The sequence below is a fragment of the Panthera uncia genome, chromosome D1 (genome assembly GCF_023721935.1).
Source record: "Panthera uncia isolate 11264 chromosome D1, Puncia_PCG_1.0, whole genome shotgun sequence".
NCBI lineage: Eukaryota > Metazoa > Chordata > Mammalia > Carnivora > Felidae > Panthera > Panthera uncia.
The window spans coordinates 42,668,346-42,686,569 of record NC_064808.1 but is presented as its reverse complement, the minus strand read 5'-3'; the positions used below and the strand labels follow the sequence as shown (position 1 = coordinate 42,686,569).

General features: G+C 39.1%; 1 long non-coding RNA gene across 1 annotated transcript in view; it reads left to right on the top strand.

Moving 5' to 3' along the window:
- LOC125935664 (uncharacterized) overlaps nucleotides 1-18,224 on the top strand; it is a 49,229-nt gene that overhangs the window by 3,501 nt on the left and 27,504 nt on the right. The window contains exon 3 of the long non-coding RNA XR_007461749.1: nucleotides 2,564-2,651. This is a non-coding gene — a long non-coding RNA (uncharacterized LOC125935664). The remainder of the gene's footprint in view (nucleotides 1-2,563; nucleotides 2,652-18,224) is intronic.

Genomic DNA, 18,224 nt, shown 5'->3' with positions numbered 1-18,224 from the left:
TGCCTCACACCTCTGAGTATAGATTTTGACCACTCAAAACTCATCTTTGCAGTTAGCCAGCCATCTTTGCTTGTCCAGATTCCACTAGAATGTTGGCTTCACGGAGGCAGGGGCTTTTCATCTATTTCATTCACTGCTGTAGTCACCTGTGTCTGGTATAGTACCTGCTTAATAAGTGCTCCTGAGGGGCGCCTGGGTGGCTCAGTTGGTTGAGCGTCTGACTTCAGCTCAGGTCATGATCTCGCGGTCCGAGAGTTCGAGCCCTGTGTCAGGCTCTGTGCTGACAGCTCAGAGCCTGGAGCCTGCTTTGGATTCTGTGTCTCCCTCTCTCTCTGCCCCTCCCCCACTCAGGCTCTGTCTCTCTCACTCTCAAAAATGAATAAATGTTAAAAAAAAATTTAAAAAAATAAGTGCTACTGAAGTATTGAATGAATGAATGCCTCAAATATAATCCTGATGTGAATCCACTGTGACCCCCATAACCCCCAGCTCTAAGGGACATATATCAAAGTTCCATTAAAGCCTCTCTCCCTGGGCATGAGGTGAGGAAAAACCAATGTCAACACACTGCACATTAAAAACCCTCTCAAAATCTTCTAAACTTCAACTTTTTTTCTGACTTAGAAGTGGATACACAGGTAAATTGCAAAAGCAGCCCCCCCCCCTTTTTTGCAATTTCTACTTTTGGTGGCCTTCCACTTTACTGTGGAATGTGGGAATAATTTACTTTCTTAGAACCACACACAAAAATAAGATAGAAAGAGTCTCACTTTAACATCCTGCTACGCACATATAACAATTGCACTTATTTGTTTACATATTGTCTCCATCTATTAAATTACAAGCTCTTGGAGAACAGCGACACGCATACACACACACACACACACACACACACACACATAAAGTGTCACACTAACTAGCGCCTAACATAGTTTAAAAAATCAGGGATGAATAAAAGTACCTTAGCAGTACTAGTAATAATTCCAGTGTATTGCACAGTACCAAAGATTAGTGTCCAACACTGTCTTTCCAGTACCCTTCTAGGAGAAATTTTTAAATTTGGAATTATTTTTTTCTATTAAAAATATTTTTTAATTAAAAAATTTTTTTTTGTTTATTTTTGAGAGAGAGAGAGAGAGAGAGAGAGAGAAACAGAGCACATGTAGCGGAGGAGCAGAGAGAAAAGGAGACACAAAATCTGAAGCAGGCTCCAGGCTCTGAGCTGTCAGCACAGAGCCTGATGCAGGGATTGAACTCATGAGCTATGAGATCATGACCTGAGCTAAAGTCAGAGACTTAACTGACTGAGCCACCCAGGCACCCCATTTTTAAATTTTTTAAAAATGTTTATTTATTTTTGAGAAACAGAGAGAGACAGAGCACAAGCAGGGCAGGGACAGAGAGAGAGTGGGGCATAGAATCCAAAGCAGGCTCCAGGCTCTGAGCTGTCAGTGCAGAGCCTGATGTGGGGCTTGAATGCACAAACTGTGAGATTATGACCTGAGCTGAAGTCAGATCCTTAACCGACTGAGCCACCCAGGTGCCCCTAAAATATTTTTTTAATTGAAGTATAATTGACATATAGTATTATATTAGTTTCAGGTACACAACATAGTGATTTGACAATTTTATATATTACATAATGCTCACCATGGTAAATGTAGTCACCACCTGTCACTGTACAAAGTTAATTACAATATTACTGACTATATACCCTATGATGTACTTTTCATCTGTGTGACTTAATTTATTTTATAACTGGAATTTTATAACTATTAATCCATAAATTTGGAAATATTTATAACAAAATTGTAGGATTGCTTGCCCCTTGATGTTACTGTGTTAGATAGTCTCCATTGCCGCTATAGATCTCACCGTCCCTTCTCCAGTGGCTTCTGGTTGAGCTCAGCTGATGGAGGGCACTAGCAGATCAGAAGGCAGTGGGAGAAAGAGATCAGGGTATTTATTAACCTCCCACCTTCCCTCCATGTTGGCCACAAGTCAGCAGTGGTACTATATCATCTCTTGCTGTTTCATTGCCCACATTCTGATTACACTGTCTTCAGTTGTGCCTTTGGAGTGTGCTGTTTCCTGCTGGGACCCTGACTGATTCAATAATATTTAAAAATTTTACAGGGTGCAGGAGGTATATGATGCTTTTTGTTTTTAATGTGAGAAAAACCCGTTTTCTTTTCCTGAAGTTGAGTTTGTATTATACCTCTAAGAATATTAATACTAGTAGATCTGAAACAGCTGAAATAGAACCTAAGATTATGATATATACCCTTCTCTGTTTTTTACCTGTTCAAACATATAGGATAAAAGCTTATAGTTGGTTTTATATTTTTTTTTCAAAAATAAAAGGAATACACATTTATTTAAACTGTTTCAAATGCAAACAGTGTGGAAAAATAATCCCCTATGTAGAGAAAATTCCCTATTAAAATTTTAGTGATTTTTTTCCCTACGATAATATATATCTAAATGAGGAAAATTATCCTGAGAATGTATTTTCTAATATTTATAGTTTGTAATACATTGTACTTGCATATGCATATTGTAGGTATGGCTCTCTTATTCCACAGAAGTAAATAATTGCATTTCTTCAGATCAACTTGAATCTAAACCTGAGCTCCCATCCTGCCATGCTGGTGGGTAAGTCTGTCTCGGTTACTGAGCATTTCCTCTCCATCTAGGATTGTACAAAGTTTCTAGGGCCTTAATTATCATGGAAATACCTGGAAATTATTTAGTTGTCTGTCCACATTGATTTACTGCTAAGATTCCCTTTTATGCCATCTTCCCTTCAGGTCTCATGACTCTGATACTCCTTTACCACCCTTGGAATCAAATGAGTGAATCTGGCAGCCCAAGCACCCAGGTGCAGCCTTCCCCTTTGAGGTTTTGCCACCATCCTGGGTTCTGTCACAGAGCAAGACAGAAGACTTAGCTGCTTACTCAACATTTGAGCTTCAGACTTCTAAGTCTTAAGGAATCTGTCTTCCACCTCACCTTCAAAGGCATTTCTGTCCTTTGTTTCTCCTCCTTATTTCAAAAGACAACAAGAGCCTATGTTTTGCTTTTTGCCTTACAAAAATATGAGGGTCTGGATACTTGCTTGAATGGGGGCGAGGGGCAGGGGGATACATAGAATTAATATCTCAACAAAATAACCTGCCACAAAAATTTATATCAAATTATAAATGCTTTTTTTACCCTGCTTTTTTATTTAAACATTATACCATAAACATTTCATGCCATGTGCTTTTGTAATTTTTAAGTTTTCCTTTATTGGGGCGCCTGGGTGGCTCAGTCGGTTAAGCGTCCGACTTCAGCTCAGGTCATGATCTCACGGTCTGTGAGTTCGAGCCCCGCGTCAGGCTCTGTGCTGACAGCTCAGAGCCTGGAGCCTGTTTCAGATTCTGTGTCTCCCTCTCTCTCTGCCCCTCCTCTGTTCATGCTCTGTCTCTCTCTGTCTCAAAAATAAATAAACGTTAAAAAAAAAAATTTTAAGTTTTCCTTTATTATTTTTGAGAGAGAGAGAGAGAGAATACAAGCAGGGGAGAGGGGCAGAGGGAGAGAGATTCTCAAGCAGGCTCTATGCCCAGCGCAGAGCCCAGTGTAGGGCTCGATCCCATGATCCTGGGATCAGGACCTGAGCTGAAATCAAGAATTGGATGCACAACTGACTGAGCTACGTAGGCACCCCTCATGTCACATGATTTTAAATGTCTGCATAACAGTAAGATCCTTCATCATACAAATGTATCATAATTTATTTAATTGACATTTCATAGCCTTTAGATAGCTCACTCTAAATGCAGTCTTATCTATATTTACTACCTTTTTAAATTTTTATTTTTTCTGGTTATTCAGAAGCTAAGGTTCTCTTCTGGTAATAACCAAAGCTTAGAATAGAACAATTGGAACTAATGGACATAATTTGGAAGACTAACAGTTTAAAGTTTTATCTAAACTCCATAATATAATTTCCCTCCCTCGGTATTACCAAAAGTGAGGCCTGTACAAAAGCCATTGGCATACTTGAGTTGTTTAGAAATATTTTTTCCAGAAATGAAGCAATTATTACAGAATATCATCTAGATAGTTGAGTAACAATGAATGTTACATGTCCATGAGAAAATTTCAACTTGGCTCTTATTACACTTTATTTTAATTTAATTCTAAAACATCCTGAACCAACAAAAAATGGCCTTTAAATTGGAGCATAGTACTGCTTTTTTCATTTATTCTTTCTACTAAATACCCTAATTGATCAAATTTGCAACTACTGGTTAACAGTCAAGATGTACCCTGAGCAAAGTCCCCACATCATTCTTGAAGGAACTGAAAACCATTAATACCCCAAGAGACCAAATGTCTCTTCTTTTGGTCCACAAATGAGGCTTTGATATAAGACCTGCTGTAAAGAGTCCAGCCAACCACTTTCAACTCCCAGAGCCACCAATATGCCCATAGAAGGGAATGATGAAAAGGAAAATTTCTGGAGTCAGATATTTTTCATTCATTCAATATGTATTTGTTGATCTTACTATATGCTAAGCATTATCACTAAGATACTGAGAATACCTCATAAACAAACAGATCAAAATTCCAGAGGAAGAATATAATGAGATGAAATCAGAGAAGAAATGGGACAGGGGTTACAGATAATATAGGGCTTTCAGGCCATAGTAAAGACTCTGAGAGAGATGGGAAGCTACAAGAGGATTTTGAACAGATGAATGTCATGACTGACATTTTAAAAAGATTATCCTGACCCATGTGCTGAGATCAGATTATAGGGGTCAAGCAGACTAACAAGATCCAGACTCTTATAGTAATCCAAGTGAGAGATGACAATGGCTTGGACCAGGATTGTAATGCTGAGATGGTAGGAATTAGTTGGATTCTGCATGTATTTAGAGGGTGGACCCAACAGTACATTTTGCTAATGGGTTGAATGTGGCCTGTAAGAAAAAGAGAGGTTTCAAAATGGCTACCATTATTGTCCTGAACAAATGGAAGAATGGAGTTGCAGTGAACTGCAATCAAGGAGAGGTAGAAGGAGCAGATTTTGGGGGGGAAGATGATGATATGATTTTGTAATATTTCAACTTTGGGATGTCTGTTAGGCATCCTAGTGGAGTTAAGGCATAGTTTGTTGGCATATGAATTGGAGTTCAGTGGCAAGATGGAGGCTGGAGATCTAAAATTGGGAGTCATCAGGGCACCTGGCTGGCTCAGTTGGTAGAGCATACAACTCTTGATCTTGGGGTTGTGAGTTTGAGGGGTATAGAGATTACTTAAAAATAAAATCTTAAAAAAATAAAATAAAATAAAATTGGGAGTCATCATCATAAGGAAGTTATTTAGAACCACAGACTAAAGAGTAGATAGAAAAGAGTTCCAAGAATTGAATAGTGGGGCACTCCAGTATTAAGACAGAACTGGGTTTGTATTTGAGCTTAGCTACTTACAAATTCTAACATCTGTAATGCCTAATTTCGCCTCTCTGAACCTTTGTTTTGTTGTTGTTGTTCTTGCTTAAACCTGTAAAATGACATACTTTGGCTAGTATCTTTTATGATTATTGTGATGACTAAGTGAATTTTTCATTTAAAGTGCTTAACACACTGCCTGGCACATGGTGAATACTCAGTAAAATATTAGCTGTTATTATTATTTTTAAACCAGAATTTGTTTTCCAAAATGTTGCTGGTTGCCTTGGTGATAATATACTCATAGACTCAGTACAGTAGCAATACTTATTATTTAGCTAGGTAAAAAGTGGCAAACTGGAAGTGTCCAGTGAGCCACTCACTCCTCCATATGTAATATCTTAAATAAGTTACATTTTTAGCCAGGAGCCTTTTTTCCAACTTGTTAGCTTTTGAAGTCCTCCTAAATATTTAATTTTGTTTGAATCCCTTTTGAAAGTTTTTAATTATTTTATTTATTTTTCATCATTAGAAGTACACTTCTAATCCCCATCACCTATTTTACCCATCTTGCCCACCCACCTCCCCTCTAGTGACCATCAGTTTGCTTTCTATAGTTAAGAGTCTGTTTCAGGGCGCCTGGGTGTCTGACTCAGTTAAGTGTCTGACTCTTGATCTCAGCTCAGGTCTTGATCTCAGGGTCATGAGTTCAAGTCACATATTGGGCTCAGCACTGCACATGAAGCCTATATAAAAAAAAAGAGTTTGTTTCTTGGGGGGGCACCTGGCTGGCTCAGTTAGTAGAGCATGTAACTGTTGATCTCAGGGTCATGAATTCAAGCACCATTTTGGCATGAAGCTTAGGTAAAAAAAAAAAAAAAAAGTCTTTCTTGGTATATCTTTTTCCCGGCCTTTGGTCATTTGTTTTGTTTTATTAATTCCACATATGAGTGAGATCATATGGTATTTGTATTTCTTTAACTCACTTATTTCACTTAGCATTATATTCTCTAGCTCTGTCAATGTTGCAAATGGCAAGAGTTTGTTCTTTTTGATGGCTGAATAATATTCCATTGCATATGTATACCGTATCTTCTTTATCTATTCATCAGTCGATGGACACTTGGCATTTCCATAGTTTGGCTATGGTATATAATACTACAATAGACATTGGGATGTGTGTAACCCTTTGAATTAGTGTTTTTGTAATTTTGGGGTAAATAGTAGTGTATTATAGGGTAGTTCTATGTTTAGTTGTTTTTTTTTTTTAAGTTTTTTTTCTTTAACGCTTTTTTTGAGAGAAGGTCGGGGGCAGAGAGAGAGGGAGACAGAATCAGCAGCAGGCTCCAGGCTCTGAGCTGTCAGCACAGAGCCCGACACAGGGCTTGAACCCACCAACCCTGAGACCATGAACTGAGCTGAATCGGAGGCTTAACCAACTGAGCCACCCAGGCGCCCCACGTTTGGTTAGTTTTTTGAGGAACCTCCATACTGTTTTCCACAGTGGCTGCACCAGTTTGCATTCCTACCAATAACGCACAAGCCTTCCTTTTTCTTCACATCCTCACCAGCACTTGTTGTTTCTTGTGTTTTTTATTTTAGCCATCCTGACAGGTGTGAGGTGATATCTTATTGTAGTTTTGATTTATATTTCCCTGATAGTGAGTGATGTTGAGCATCTTTTCATGTGTCTGTTGGCCATCTGGATGTCTTTGGAGAAAGAAGATTTTTTGTTTTGTTTTGTTTTGTTTTGTTTTGTTTTTAGTGAGAGAGAGCTCCAGCTGGGGAGAGGGGCAGAGGGAGAGAGAAAGTGAATCTTAAGTAGGCTCCATGCTCAGTACGGAGCCTGTCACGTGGCTTGATCCCATGACCTGAGTTAAAATCAAGAGTCAGACGCCCAACTGACTGAGCCACCCAGGAGCCCCAAGAAGTTATTTTTATTTAGCTGCCAAGATCTATGAAACTTAATAATAGAGACTCTCCTGTAAAGTTTTGGCATTCAGTATGGGTGAGTGCTATAAAAGTAAACATGTGACTAGTAAACTGAAATAAGGATGTCCTTCTTCAGCAGATTTGAATAATCATTTGGTCTGGAAATCATTTCGTCCAGTATAGGAAGATGTCTTCTAAATTTCAAAATAAATGACCTCTTATTGTCTTAGCAAAATAAAATCTATTCTGATCTCATTTTTTACAGAAACGCAACCCAAGATTATTTGGGAAACCACTTTCTGTATTAAAAACACACATTTCTTCCTTTAATAAGCCAAAGCCAGCATTTTTTTACTGTCAGGGTGACTTTAGCATTTCTTTTCCTTTGGCCTATTGCTGAGGTGGCAAGGGTAAATTGAGAAACAAAAAACTGAGACATTTTATGCTGGAAAGAGCATTCTTATAAATAAGCCAAAAATTTTCATTTGTTGTATTTCTTTTTCTTCCCTCATGACAAGAGAGAAAAAATTCAAACCCTAACCTATCAGTAGGCTAATAATTCTTTAAATATTGGTCATGATAAAAAATAATGTGGACGTTAGGGGCGCCTGGCTGACTCAGTCCATGGAGTGTGCGACTCTTGATCTCAGGGTTGTGGGTTCAAGCTCCGTGTTGGGTGTAGAGATTACTTTAAAAAAATAAATCTTATGGGGCGCCTGGGTGGCTCAGGTCATGATTTCACGGTTCCTGAGTTCAGGCCCCGCATCGGGCTCCGTGCTGACAGCTCGGAGCCTGGAGCCTGCTTCGGATTCTGTGTCCCCCCTCTCTCTCTGCCCCACCCGTGCTTGTGATTTGTCTCTGTCTTTCAAAAATGAATAAACATAAAAAAAATTTTTTTTTAAAATAAATCTTAAAAAAAAAGGTAACGTGCCCTTTAAAACCGACGTTTTCTAAAATTGAAGTCCAAAGTTAGTGTGCAATTCCCTTCTCTGCTGCTAGGTGGCAATTAATGCTTTGGAGAGAAAAAAATCTGCGCCCCCCCCTTCCCCACCCAAAAAGATACGTGCATTTTCTTTTCCATAAGGTAAGAATTCTCTTAAGGATAATATTCTCTTTCCTGTTTTGTTTTGTCCAAGTGAATTTACATTCACCTTTTCCTTTAATTGTTAAGAATAACACATACAAATCCAATGCAGATTGCTATAGCTAGGGAAGAATAGATCATATCTTTGAAAGAGGGTGGTTTCCAAAAAGGAGTGTATGTTCATCAGTGATATAGAGTAGGAAGTGGCTATAATTTCCCTGCGGCATTTCTTTTCTTTTTTCAGTTTTACTAAAGAAAATTTCCTGTGGAAGGAATTATAACTGGCCCATGCCAACTTTATGCCAAATGTAATATAATTAACTATAAAACAAAAATGGAGAAAGAAAATAATTTTAAAGACCTAAAAGCAATTCCAGTGTGGCAAAGCTGCTTTTTCAGGTCAACTACAGGAAAAACAATAAAAAGATTCTTTATCAGAGTCACAGACTGGTACAATATTAAAAAAACAAACAAACAAACAAACAGCAAACCAACAACTTTTTTTTTTTTTTTTCAGACAACCTATTCAGGTTTACCTATTCCTAACAAAATTATTTAAAGACTATACATAGTTTCTGTGTATGTTTACATCTAGTGACTCTGGTCTACATCCTTTAAAAAAATATGCTTAATCGTATACATTGCTTTTTGTGACCTTCCTTACCAAAAGGATATATATAGTAGGTGTTTGCTTCATAAAATTCAAAATATCAAATCCCTATTCAAAGAAGACTCTCAGTTTGGGTCTTAAAGCAAAAAGACACTCCCCAGGCTGAACTTAATGAAGCCTAACACCAAAAAGAAAAGCTGTTTCTGGCATTCTAGGCTTTCCCTGCATCCAGATGGCCTGTCTGTAGCCTAGCCAGAACCAGACCCTTCCTGCTGCCTTTTCTGCTGGCCTTGGATGACAGCCCCAGGCTACACGGGCTTCCATACCCCTTTAACTCTTCAATGTCCAAGCTTTTTAAGAGACTGGACTTCCAGTGTGAATTGGGTTGAAAGAGTAAATCAAGTTTTAAGCTTAAGGTTTAGTTTATAAAATATTTATCCACATCACCTTCCACCCGGCCCCTCCCATAGGCTTCCTCCCCGGGTAGCTCAGCTAGCCAATTGGCATCAGAAGAGCACCGTTTGGAAGGGAGTGTGTGTGGGCAGCTTGCAGGTGAGGACAGGGCTGCCAAGGCAGACCATGCGGTTTGTCCTGTGCCTACACCCAATACCTGACTTGTGCCTTTCCAGAGCATGTGTATACACACAGCAGTTCTGCTGTTTAGGGTGTGGGTAACTTTAAAAAGTATTTTTTTTTTAAATAACTCTCTGACAAGACTTAGGTTCAGCAAACAAGAAATGCATAAATGGGAGATATAAAATGACCATGCATGGATTTAAGTGAGAACGTCTCTGAAGAAGTCGTGCCAGAAAAACCTACTTTGTGTTTCAGAAGTGCCCTTGGAAATCTTAACTGGTAGCAGCCATTGTTTTCATCGTGGGTTTTCAAACGTTGTGTGTATATGAGCATTTCACCAGAAGGGAATACACAAAGCTGACTTCACACTCCAAGGCAGAAATCCCCATGGCTTTGCTTTTCTCCACATAGACAGATGCTATTAACTGATTTATAAGGGTGTTTCTAAGTTGGTCAGAATAGATATTTTTGCATGAAAGCCTATGACTCTGTATCTTTTTCCTTATTTTTGAATCTCATTTCTTAGTTCTGTGCTCCCTATTATTTTTAATTATTATTATTATGCCTGTTGCCAAGCTGTTTTACTTTCTGCAGAGTTGATTAGAGACCTGAGAAATCTAGGCCAACATAAAGTCCTGGTTTCCAGGTCAGACTACATGAACAAAGGGGGAAAAAAAGGCAAAAGTGCTAGCTTTCACAAAGCTCTTAAAGAAAACAAAACCAAAGCAAAAAATGCAAAGGAACCTAGAGCCTTAGTGAGTGGAGTTTAAATCTTCTTCTTTTTTTTTTTTTAAGTTTATTTATTTTGAGTGAGAGGGTGTGAGCATGAGAGGGAGAGAGAGGGAGAAAGGGAATCTCACTGCACTGTCAGTGAGGAGCCTGAGGTGAGGCTTAAACCCACAAACTGCATGATCATGACCTGAGCCAAAATCAAGAGTTGGATGCTTAACTGACTGAGCCACCCAGGCAAGTAGAGAGTGGAGTTTAAAAACAGGAACCCATGGAAGGAAACATGACAGGATAAAAAACTATACAGCACTGAGATGAAAAGAAAGTATTTAAAAGAGCGAATAAAAATAGATTTTTCAGTGTTTAGCCCGGAGTGCTGCGGGTCTATGCCAAGCAATAGAATCTCTCTCCACAGCAGACAGACGTAAAAGGGGCACTGGGTGTGGCTTCCCATTTATGGCTGCAGAACTAAAACACTTCCCTTGACCCTCTGCACCCAGCTCACTCTGTTCAGATCTTCCCTCACCTGATCTCAGCTTCACCACTTACTTCTCTGCATTTGCCTGGCCCACAGATGTTGTCTTCTGTGCCATGACCTTGTCTCCTTGCAACTAAGTTGATGAAAATTGGGACTCTCCATCCCACTATGTTGTCTCAGGCCACATTGCATAACATTCCTCCCTGTTGGACCCACTCCTCAGGATTCTCCTTTCCATGAAAAAAGCAGTGAACCAGATGGGCATGTAGGACAGATTATATCCTCAGGAGAGATAGGGTATCACTTATTATTCGATGCACATTTCCAGAATATAGGCTGAGATCACCTAAATCCATACAGAGCAAAAAGGGCCATCATTTCTGGTTGTAAATGTCTGTTTTTCAGCTTTACATATACTACCTTACTAACAATTGATACCTGATGCATTGCAATCGGATTTTCACAGAACGATAAAATACTACTCCCTCTAGGACGTCAATGTTAGAAAAAAAATTTATGAAAGCAAAAAAGGAACTAACAAATAGAGTTCAATGTCAATTTTTCTTAGAAAATCTGAGGAAAAGCCCAATTAGAGGGGAAGATTATTTTTATAATAATTCATCTACTGTGGGTTTAATGCTCCTTTTTTTAAAAAGTGCTTTTTAGGGGCGCCTGGGTGGCTCAGTTGGTTGAGCTTCTGACTTCGGCTCAGGTCATGATCTCGCGGTCCCTGAGTTCAAGCCCCACATTGGGCTCTGTGCTGACAGCTCAGAGCCTGGAGCCTGTTTCAGATTCTGTGTCTCCCTCTCTCTCTGACCCTCCCCCATTCATGCTCTGTCTCTGTCTGTCTCAGAAATAAATAAATGTTAAAAAAAAAATAAAAGTGCTTTTTATTTCTGTGAAGAGAATTTTACTTCCCTTTCATTTTGAGGAGAGGGACAAAAACTTGGGAACACTATCCCTGCATTCTAGAATAAAAAGAAAATTGCTGGCATGAGAAATGTTATGAATTTGTGAAAAACGATAGCTTTATTTCCTAATTAGAATATTGCATTTTTCTTCACTTTCCCCATCACCATGAGAGTATATATATATATATATATATATAGGCGTCCTTGCCTGAAAGCCTTTGACCAGATTTCACAATGCTAGTCCTGTGCTAATAAGAAGTCTTTATTTAGTTTCTGTCTTTCCAAATAGGCCTGTAAGTTTCTGACAGAGCAAATACCAGTTTGGTCCTCTCTGTCCTCTGTCCCTTGACCCCCAGCTGAAATCTGGCTCAGTCTGTTCACCTGAAAAGATGAAACTAGACCCTATTTCTGTAGCATATTTTTGTTCTGATGCAGGGCCACACAGAGCTGTGGAGAGTTCCAGGCAGGCCCAGGGAGGAGATAGAGATTGGCCGCCATCCAGTTCAGCTGGACGAGAAGTTCAGCTTCCTTGTCCTCTCACACACAGTCCCTTCCGTGCTGACCTTTGACTAGCTGGCAGTGCTCTTGAGCCCTGACCCTGCTGCTGCTCTGCCCACGTTCTTCCTCTTCACCGCACTCTCAGTACTTCTTGGAAAGAGGAGAAAGCCAGAGGAGAAAGGGCTGGGGAGAGGAAAACTGCAAGTCCTGGATTTTTGAGCCTCTAAGGATTTTCTCCCCATCCTTGATAAGGGGTTCTGTAATATAAAAGGATGTCAACAGGGGCGCCTGGGTGGCTCAGTCGGTTGAGTGTCCAGCTTCAGCTCAAGTCATGATCTCACAGTTTGTGGTTTGAGCCCCTTGTTGGGCTCTGTGCTGACAGCTCAGAGCCTGGAGCCTGCCTCTGATTCTGTGTCTCCCTCTCTCTCTGCTCCTCCCCTACTCCTGCTCTGTCTCTCTCTCTCCTTCAAAAATAAATAAAAACATTAAAAAATAAAAATAAAAAATAAAAGGGTGTCAACATGTGACATGCAAAATTCACAAATACTTGGAGAATTTACCATGACCTATGCATCAGGGTAGATAGCTTACAAACCTCAGAAGAACATGCTAGCCCTTCTGCAAATATCCTATAGTCTTTTTCTAAACTCCATATTTAATGGAACATTTTGCAAATGGCTTGCTTCTTTTTTGTGGTTATTATTATCAGTAGTTCCATTGTAGAGGAATAGATTCCAGGAAAAATTACGATGCATATAGACAGTGATCAAATAGCTTATAGAATTTAATGCTAACACCGTTAAAAGTGCAAATGATTTTTTTATAATCATTTGAATAATTTTGAAAGAGACCCAACCAATACATAACACCATCTATACCATGTTTAAAATTTAAGAAAAAGTAAATAATATGGAGTAACAATTGTAAAATTACCTTTATCATTGTAAAAGTAAAGATTTGATTGTATTTTCCTGATTTTTCTTCCCCTTTGATGACTTTAGTGCCAGTGGCTCAGTTGCATGCTTGGCCTCTCTCCTCCTGCTAACTTTGTACAAACAATGCCCTCCCTCATTTGGGGGTGTCTATTACCCTTTCATCTGGCCTGCCCTATTTACCTTCCAAAAGCTGGCATTCAGCTGAAACCAGAGGAAAAAAAATCTTTCCCCAGTTTGTTGGCGACTTGTTGAAGGCAATTGACTGCTTTTCAACAGAAAACATTTCCTTCCCCTATTGTGTCACCTCTACTCCTTAAAACACTCAATAAAGTTCTGGCTGAGCCCTTCTGTGATTGCCAGACAATGGCTTCCTTTAAAAAAATACTTAGAGTGGCGCCTGGGTGGCTCAGTCAGTTAAGTGTCCGGTTAAACATCTGACTTTGGCTCAGTCATGATCTCACTGCTCCTGAGTTCGAACCCCACCTTGGACTCTGTGATGACAGCTCAGAGCCTGGAGCCTGCTTCAGATTCTGTGTCTCCCTCTCTCTCTGCCCCTCCCCCACTCATACTCTGTCTCTCTCAAAAATAAATAAACATAGAGAAAAATACTTAGGGGCATTGAGGATGGCACTTGTTGGGATGAGCACTAGGTGTTGTATGGAAGCAATGAATCACAGGAATCTACCCTCAAAATCAAGAGCACACTGTATACACTGTATGTTAGCTAACTTGACAATAAATTATATATATATATACTTATTATATATATTTATATATACATATATATAAATATATAGTACAATATATAGTACTTATATATAATGTAAGTAATTATCATATATACATACTTATTATATATATTATATATAATACTTATATATATATGTATAATAAGTATATATATACTTAGAAGCAACTGGTGTCACAGACATGGGTATTTTCTTAAGAAAAGAGTCATTGGGGCGCCTGGGTGGCTCAGTCGGTTAAGCGTCCGACTTCGGCTCAGGTCATGATTTCACGGTCCGAGAGTTCGAGCCCCGCGTCGGGTTCTGTGCTGACCGCTCAGAGCCTGGAGCTTGTTTCAGATTCTGTGTCTCCCTCTCTCTCTGACCCTCCCCTGTTCATGCTCTGTCTCTCTCTGTCTCAAAATTAAATAAATGTTAAAAAAAAAAAAAAAAGAGTCATTGATTTCCACCCATAATGTCTGCACAATAAAAGGTACCATAGAACTAGAAGGGGCTTCCCAATCCTACCCATGAATTTTCCAGGGAAGGGAAGTGAGGCCCAGAGGAGTAAGAGTCTTGTCCAATTTCTAGAGTGAAGGTTCTTCATTTTTTCTGTATCATGAATCACCTTGTCAATCTGGTGAAGCCTATGGACTCTCTCTCAAAATAATGTTCTTGAAAGTATGAAATAAAGTATGTGAAGTCAAACTCTTTCCTTATACCATAAACAGATATTAATTCAAAGTAGATCAAAAACCAAATGTAGAATTTAAAATGATATAATTCTTAGATGAAAACATTAGTAAACATGAGTATGACTGTAGGTTAAGCAATGGTTTCTTCTGTGTGTTTTCTTTAATGTTTATTTATTTTTTAAAGAGATAGAGCATGAGTGGGGGTAGGGGGGTGCAGAGAGAGAGGAAAACAGAATCTAAAGCAGGCTTCAGGCTCTGAGCTGTCAGCACAGAGCCAACACAGGGGCCTGAACCCATAAACCATGAAATCATAACCTGAGCCGAAGTAAAATGCTTAACCTACTGAGCCACCTAGGCATCCCTCTTCTGTCTTTTTTAAAACAGTTTTATTGTGGGGCACCTGAGTGGCTCAGTCAGTTAAGCATCTGACTTTGGCTCAGGTCATGATCTCATGGTTCATGAGTTCAAGCCCCTCATTGCATGGGGCTGCTTGGGATCCTCTGTCTCCACCCCCATCCCCTCCCCCCCCACTCAGTCCCTCCCCTGCTATGCCCCTCCCCTGCTCTCTCTCTCTCTCTCTCTCTCTCTCTCAAAAATAAATAAAAATTGGGGTGCTTGGGTGACTCAGTGGGTTGAGCATCAGACTCTTGGTTTCAGCTCAGGTCATAATTTCACAGTTTGCGAGATTGAACCACACATTGGGCTCTGTGCTGCCAACACAGAGCCTGCTTCAGATTCTTTCTCTCCCTCTCTCTCTGTCCCTCCTCACTCACGTTCACTTGCTCTCTGTCTGTCAAAAGAAATAAACTAAAAATAAACAAACAAACATACATTAAAAAATAGCTTTATTGAAATATAATCTATATACCATAAAATTCATCCATTTAAAGTATATACATTTTAAGTATATTTACAGAATTGTGCAACCATTATCATGGTCTAATTTTAGGACATGATTTATTGAGTTTTAATTTTTTTTTTTTTTTTAGGAATCTCTATACCCACCATGGGGCTCGAACTCACAACCCCAGAGATCAAGAGACACATGCTCTTCTCACTGAGCCAGCCAGAAGCCCCACTTATTTATTTATTTATTTATTATTTAAGAAAAAAAATTTTAAACGTTTATTTTTGAGAGACAGAGAGAGACAGAGCACGAGCAGGGGAGGAGCAGAGAGAGAGGGAGACACAGAATCTGAAGCAGGCTCCAGGCTCTGAGCTGTCAGCACAGAGCCTGATGAGGGCTTGAACCCGTGAACTGTGAGATCATGACCTGAGCTGAAGTCGGATGCTTAACCAACTGAACCATCCAGGTGCCCAGCCCACTTATGTATTTTTAAACAATAAGGAGGATTTTTTGGTTTACATACAGACATGACCAAACAGTGACACCAAAGTCTGGATTTTTCTAAGCCTACCTGTTCTTTTCTTTTGCTATTTTTTTAAAGTATTTCTATTAGATTAAATCACATGTTATATAATTCACTCATTTAAAATGTATAGTTCAGGGGCACCTGGCTGGCTCAGTTGGTTGAGTGACCAACTCTTGATTTCAGCTCAGGTTGTGATCCTAGAGTCATGGGATCAAGCTCCACATTGGGCTCTGTGCTGAGTGTGGAGCCTGCTTGAGATTCTCTCTGCCCCTCTGCCCCTTTCTAGCACTAGTGCTCTTTCTGTCCTTCTCTAAAATTTAAATTAATTAATTAATTAATTAATTAAATGTACGATTCAATAGTTTTTGGTGTATTCACAGAGTTGTGCAACCATTGCCTAGGCAATGGTTTCTTAGATATGACATCAGAAGCACAAGCAACAAAGAAAAAAGGTAAATTATACTACTTCAAAATTAAAAACATCTGTGCTGCAAATAATACCATTAAGTCAGTCAACCCGTAGAATGGGAGAAAATATTTGCAAATTATATATATGATAGGGGACTTGTATCCAGAATATATAAAGAACTCTTACTGCTCATAATTAAGAGCAAATGACCCAATTAAAGAATGGGCAAAGGATTTGAATAGATATTGCTTCAAAGAAGATATACAAATGGGCCATAACCACATGAAAAATTACTCAGCATCATTAGCCATTAGGGAAATTCAGATCAAAACCACAGTGATATACCACTTCATACCCACTAGGATGCTATAATCAAAAAGATACAGAATAACAAGAGATGGAGAGGATATTAAGAAGTCAGAACTGGAAAACACTGCTGGTGGCATAAAATAGTACAACCACTTTGGAAAACAGTCTGGCAATTCTTCAGAAAGTAAAACATGGAATTATCATAGGATCCAGCAATTCCACTTCTAGGTATAAATCCATTATAAATGAAAATATCCATCCACACACACGTTTGTACAGGGATGCTCAAAGCAACATTATTCATAAAAGCTAAATAGTTGGCATAACCTAAATCTACATCGATGTGAATAAACAAAATGGCACATCCATTGCAATGGATTATTACTTGACAGTAGAAGAAATGAAGTCCTGATACGAGGTACAACTTGGATGAACCTTTAAAACATTACACTGACTGAAAGAAGCCAGTCACAGAACACCACACATTGCATGATACAACTTGGATGAACCTTTAAAACATTACACTGAGTGAAAGAAGCCAGTCACAAAAGACCACACATTGCATATTTATATGAAAGGTCTGGAATAGGCAGATTTATAAAGATGGAAAGTAGATTAGTGGTTGTCTTGGGCTGAGGGATGGAGGAGAGGACAATGGAGAGTGATTGCTAATGAGTATGGGTTTCTTTTCATGATGATGAGGATGTTCTAAACTTAGATTATAATGATGGTTGCATAATTCTGTGACTATAGTAAAGTCGTTGAATTGTTCACTTTGAATGGGTGAACTTTATGGCATATGAATTATATCTTAATAAAGATGTTTAAAAAATAGAATACATAAGAATCCAAAGGAAACCAATTCTATCGAAATAGTTATCAGAATATTGAAAAGCAAATATGATACTGTAAATATGTGCTTTAAAAATTTTTTTTTTTTAATTTTAGGGTGAGGGAGAGTATGTACACAAGTCAGGGAGAGGAGCAGAAGGGAGAGAGTTAAGCAGGGTCCACACTTAGTGCAGAGCCCAACGAAGGCTCGATCCCATGACCCTGAGATCATGACCTGGGCCGAAATCAAGAGTTAGGCGCCCAACCAACTGAGCTACCCAGGCGCCACTATGTGCTTCTTTATTAATGCATTAAATTATAAGATATAGCAGCAAATCTATTAGCTACCATAATTTTGAAGTAGTGATGAATGGACATGATATTTTGAGATATCAGCAACAAACGTAAAAGCAATAAGAAAATGTCTGGTTTCTATTGGTGAAACGTCTTAAGTACTGCTAATAATACTCTATGGTTTCTTGTCTTCAGTGATGATCAAAGGACTACATGGCACATTTAAGCCAACAAATGGGAAGAAGTAACAGGGCAGAGGTTGGGGAGATCCTTAATGAAATGCTAACTTTCAGTGGGCAATGATGTAATTTGTTTCCCTTCCAACTTCACTGACACCCTGAATTCTGTCTGTAGACCCCCTGGGAGCTTATCAAGAAAGGTAGTGAAAAGCTGG